The sequence below is a fragment of the Mustela nigripes genome, chromosome 13 (assembly GCF_022355385.1).
Source record: "Mustela nigripes isolate SB6536 chromosome 13, MUSNIG.SB6536, whole genome shotgun sequence".
In the NCBI taxonomy this organism is placed as follows: domain Eukaryota; kingdom Metazoa; phylum Chordata; class Mammalia; order Carnivora; family Mustelidae; genus Mustela; species Mustela nigripes.
The window spans coordinates 56,943,629-56,949,771 of NC_081569.1; positions in this window are offsets into that span (position 1 = coordinate 56,943,629).

Here is a 6,143-nt window from a genome sequence, read left to right on the forward strand (position 1 = left end):
AGGCCCTGCCGCTAAGTTAGGTTAATGTCACACTTCCTCTGTCATTATGGAGAGTAATCTCTTTCTTTTCTCTCACCTTATCCCTAAAACATGACTTTTATTCAGTCCCTCTTCCCATCCCTACCTTCCACCATCTGAACATAATTTCCCTTTAATATGACTTCTAAACAGTCCATTCCCATCTCGTCCCTAGCCTCTGTCATTCAAATCTCCAGACCACTGCCAGGATGCTCCACAAACCCCCCAGGCAAACCACTGGCTTCAAAGAGATAGTCTGGGGGAAAGATGTCACCTCCATTCACATGCCTGTCAAGACTAAGTCATGACTGAGGCCACCTGACTGAGCTCTTGATTCCATTCAGTCCCAACTCCTTCCCTGGGAACTTGTTCCATGTCTCCAAACCAATCCTCTTGCCTGGCTCCTCTCATGAGCATATATAGGCTTATTATGCCTTTGGTCTTTTATCTTGATCTTGAAAATGCCTTCTCTCCCACCTTCCTTTCATTTTCAAACTCCACTCTCCATCTTTCTTCTCATCCATTCACTCACACAGCTCCTGCCATCAGCCTTCTAAAATTGTTTATTCCTAACCCCATTCTTAATATTTGTATACCCAATGGCTACTTTCCAGTCCTTAACTTCCTTGACCTCTGGGCAACACTGCTGACGATTCCTTCTGTATTGACCAACCCCCTGACACTTTCCCTTCTATGCCATAAACCTTTTTGTCTGGTTATTTTCTTGCTCCTCTGCCAAATGCTCCCTCTCTGTTTTGTTTGCATGCTTCTCATATCCTGTCTGCTGCTGAAGCACTGGGACTTTGCTCTCTTATCACTCCATATACTCTCCTTGAAAAGAACTCATCTATTTCATGGGTTCATTTCCCACCTATATGCTGAAGATGCCACATATTTATCGCCCACTCAGTTGTCTCCCTTGAGTTCCAGACCTATATTTCCAACAGTCAGATCTACAAGTGTGGCTTCGGTGTCCAACAGACGCTTAAATTCTTCTTTACAGATAATTATCTTCTCTACCTACTCTGTTACATTTGTCTTCCTTTAGTGAAAAGCACCGCCATGTGCCTAGTCACTGGAGAAAAAACTGGGAAGTCCTTCCTTTTAACCTCCCATGTTACAAGGTCCTGCCAAAATCACTTTTTATCTCTCAGATCTGTTCTCTCCCTGTCATTCTCACCCACAGTTTAGACACTCATCATTTCCTATTACTTCACACTTTCATAGCATTCAACTGAAAGCATAGTCCAATGTATCTATCCTGACCTGAATTCAGTTCTTTTGTGGGTCATTCATTCTAATACTTCCATGATCTCACTCATTCTGTTCTTCAAATATCTTCTCCTTGTTTATCTGGTAAAATTCCATTTCTTCTTAGAGACATCAAATTTCAAATGTAAGTTCCACCATGAAGTGATCCCTGACTTTATACCGTTAAGAGTTCTGTCTTCTTCCCTGAAGCTGTCACAGCACACTAGATACATACCTCCACAGATAGCATTGTTCTTGCCATTGTTCTCTCTTCCCATCTCCCCCTGGAGAGAACGTTTCAAGGGTAGAGTGTTCTATTCATCTTCACATCCCCAAAATTTAACACAACACTTGCCTCATCAGTGGGTTTCTAACAATTGCTGACTGACTGAATTTGTCTGTTGTGCTTAAAAGAAGTGATGGAAATCCATGTTAGGAGAGAAGGGAAGTGCTTTCTACTGGGGGGGGGGGGGTGCAGTTTGTTCACATGGAAAGGATTCTGCACAGGCACGTAATCAGGAGCTTAGGTTCCCTTGCCCAAGCCCTCCCATTAACTACGTGACCTAATTTAAGTCCATTACTACTTCAGGTGATTTAATCATCTGAAAAATGAAATAAAGACAAAACTCAGTTACCTCCAAGATCCCTCTCATCTCTTAACTAAATTTGCTAACTTCTCTGAGAATCAGTTTCCTATTTGGTAAGATATAAGTAATACATATTCTTTGACCATAGGATTACGGGTGGCTTAAAAGAGCTGATACATGTACAGCATTTAGGATGGCACCCTTACACACAGAGTATTCACCAAGTAAAAGACAAACCAAGAATGAACCTAAGTTTGACTTCTCAGCTTGTTACTTAAGTGCTGACTAGCTATGACCTCGAGACTCCCTACTTCTTATAAGTCGATGCATGTGTGAGTGCCAAGATAGTCTATTTTTTAATGTCCCAGATATGCTGGTTCTGCCAAAAGAACCAACCATTCTTCCATATTGCCAATACAAAGAAATTTGGCATTGTAAGAAACTACAATGCAGGATATTAAGTTTTGGAAGTCCATCTTGATATTTATTCTCCACCAACATCAGTAAAGCCCAGAGATAATCCATCATCAGTTTTTCTCAATTCTAAGGAAAGGAGGGAGAGGATCACAGCATCCTGGAGGAAAGAAGTTGATGCATTCTGACCTCTTTCCAGACAGGAGCTGGATCTATCATAAGCCTGCTTCTTATCAGGAGCTAGGAGGGAAAAGAAAGGAGTAACGAAAACCAAATTTCCCTCATTCTGAAATCATCATTTTGACTACTGCTACCATGTTCTCAATCAACCTCCTTCCTTTTCCCTCAAGCCAATCTCTTTTAGTGAGCTTTCTGAGAAGCACTTTACCTCAGTCTTAACAGACCAACAAGTAATAGAAGGGGGTGAGCAAGCAACTTTGATCTTCCTCTTGCTGGATCAACTCCCAGATTAAGAGGCTTAGTAACAGAAACCTCTCACCCCCATCAAAGAGCAAACTCACCCTTCAGAGAGACTATGAAATTATTTACCATCTCTTCTACATCAGACAGATTCTATATTTAACCCCTCCATTTGATAAGTGGCACAACAGATAAAGGAGAAACACAGCACTCAATTCGGGATGTCTTGAGAACAAGTCATGCTGCTGGCAATGGGATCCCCTAACCATTGCTAAGAGAAAGAACAGATGGGGCTCTTGACATGTGCAAGCCCGCCTACATTGTTCCAGCCACTGATGAAGAGAAGGCAGGACAGGAGATTTTGGTTACAGTTCGCCACTCATCAAAATTAGTAGTAAAGAGCTTGGAAGACACTGGAGCAATGCCATTCATCCTAGCTGCTCTCGTTATTTTTAATATGCCTTTGTTCACCTTCATTTCCCTTCAAGAATGGGGCAAGTCCTTTTAAGAATCATGATTTTTCTGTCCCAATGCGCCTACTCTCAAGTGGTTTATCTGAAATGGCACCACCTTATGAGGTTCTTGGCTCCCCATGCTGGTAGACCCTGCCAGGTGGGCTGCTCCTCCTACCACAACAACAGCAACAGTGGGTGAGAGCAAGAGATGGCTGCCCTCACCTGACCACAAAGGAGTCACCTTTAAAAGGAGAAGCAAGCAGCCTAATTTTTTTTTTCTTCAAGGCAATGGTGAGAGGTTTTGATCTCTCCTGGGTTTGTTTCTCAGCTGGCCCTCTTCCTTTGTCTCGCCTCTTTCAATGAGATTCTCAAGTTTCATTTTTTCTAACCAGAAAATGTAGTGTGATTCTGTACATGTTTTCTTGCTGTTGTACTTTGCAGGCCATTTTCTTCCTTGTTTTTTGGGGGCCTGAATCTGCCTTTGGTCACACTATCTGCTCCTCTATGGTCACCTCGGAGAAGATTAACCCTTTCATTAAAAAAGCCTGGCCAGGGTCAAACTACCGCCTGGCTAGGGACTCTTACAACCCTTTGATCTCCCAGCTATGGAGAAATTATTAGCAAATTCTAAGCCTTCCCATGTGATTTGTTTTTGTAAATTTGTAGAAATTATTCCTAATCCTATTACGTGGCCTAGGGCAAACCTGCATTAAATATAGGAGACTTTTTGTTATGTGGCAGATGGATAATAAAGGAATGCTGAATGCAGCTCCATTCCAAGTTATGGGAATCTGGACACTTCATCAGCATTCTCTTAATCCTCTGCCATGGCTCCGCCTTTGATGAATGCTCTCATTTATGACCACTGATGCCGCTCACTTAATTTCAGAGAAGAAAAATAATACCTAGCTGTTAATGTGAATATTTGAGTTTATGGCTGTACAATGAGTAATTGTGACATTATCAAAGGAGCATCTCCTTATACATTATTCAGTTGTATAGACCACATTAACCAGAGACGGGAAACTTGCAATTTTGCATCTTCCATCTTCTTTGGAACGGAGACACCACGCAGACAAAAGTCAGTGTCTCAAACCAAATTCTACCTGACAATGCGTATCAGCCCGCACTATATTTTGCTCATTGTGGTGCCAATCTCCTATCTCACCAATGACATTTTTTCAAAGAAAGAGGGGATTTCCTAGAGACTTGACCCCATGCAACTTCCATAGCTTATTATCGAGTAGGAAAACGTAGTCCTGGTTCCTGCTTTAATACTGATGCCATAGAGGATGTCTTAAGGGTTAGACTGAAAATTAAGACAGCACACCTTTGCTGCTTATACTTTATATATAAACTAACGGTATTTTTCAACATATGTTTTCACTTAGAAAGCAAGAGGAACGTTTGCAAGTCATCCATGAATCACTCACTGGGTCTTTGCTAGGTTCAGCCAGACAGAGAGCATGCTGGTACCATTAGGGACAGTCATGTAGAATCACTTGCTTCTCTGTTACAGAGATAGATGTATCTTGGCTGCTTCAGCACTTATGCCTTTGTTTCTGGGCAGGTAGGGGGTGAGGCACCAGCGAAAGGAGGTAAAGAGAGGGATGGAACATTTTCATTGTAAAAACTCACTGAACAGTGTTTTTAACTAAGATATGCACATGCATGTCATCTGAAAATGCCAGGAATATTTTATAAAAGAGCAAATTTTATTTTATAAGACGGCAAGTACATGTATCAAGCTAGGAACAGGACCTTTGGGCTATTGACTTTTTAAAAATACTTCCATTTTTAATTTAATTGCAATAATGCTTGGTAAATAGACTTTGGGGCTGAGATCAGATTTCCCTAAAGATGTTTTTCTGCATTGTTATTTGGATAATCTTCGTGAGATCAGTTATATTCATTGATGGCAAAATGCCTGCAAATGGTTTGTGAGACTTGGGAGGTACTCTCAGGTAAATGAAATCAGCAATATGTGTCATTTTTCCAGTTTTAGTAAGCCATAAGCTGAACATTTTCATATCCTGCTGGTTTCTACTTGGTAGTCAATTTATTGGCACAAACCATTAGCTGAAAGACTGTAGAAAAGAAGTATTTTAGCATATTTTCAGAAAATTCATTACAGAGGTACACTATAGCATTTATGATGGTTCAATGCCAGAAGCAGGTGTAAAGAGGGCATGAATGGTGCTATTCTAACTGTGTGTGATTTAGTAATGCATACTGTAAGCTATGCACAAGACTTCTAGGTGGTTTGAAGAGGGGCTCTCGTTGGTCTCCATTTTAACATTATATGAAATTGGGGTGCCTGGATGGCTCAGTCTGAAGAGCATGTGACCCTTGATCTCAGTGTCATGAATTCAAGCCCTATACTGGATGTAGAAATTACTTAAATATTTTAAAAATATATATTACATGAAATTAACGAACTGAATAGCAAATCTGAATTTGCCTATTAGGCAAACAAAGCTTTCTCACCCAGGGCTCCTAAGACTGATATTGATGCCATTGAGAATCAGGTATGGACTCTCAAAATCTCTGAGAATGACAAAAGTTAAACAAATATCCACAGCTAAGGAAATTGCAGTTACTTCTGTAATGAGTGACTTGGTATGTGCCCTCAACCCACAGGTCACCATTTTGCTTGTGCTGGTTGTTATCCTTAACAGATTAAAATGTCTCCAAAAACAATACTACCTGCCATTCTACCAGAATTTATCAGTGGCCATTCTGGATTATCTATTCCAAAAGAACAAATAAAAAATAATGGCAACTTGGATGGAACAGTGTGTCAGCTCCATTAAGAACCAACAAACACTGCATCTGGGGCCAACTTAACACAAATGTCCTCTGTGTTATCAGAACAGTCTTATCACTATCTGGAAGAGAGGGGGGACACTCTATGCCTGTGGCTCTTAATGCTAAGCATCAGAAACTTGTGGAGTTTGAAAAAACATGAATGCCAGTTTCTCACCCTAAATCTACTGAA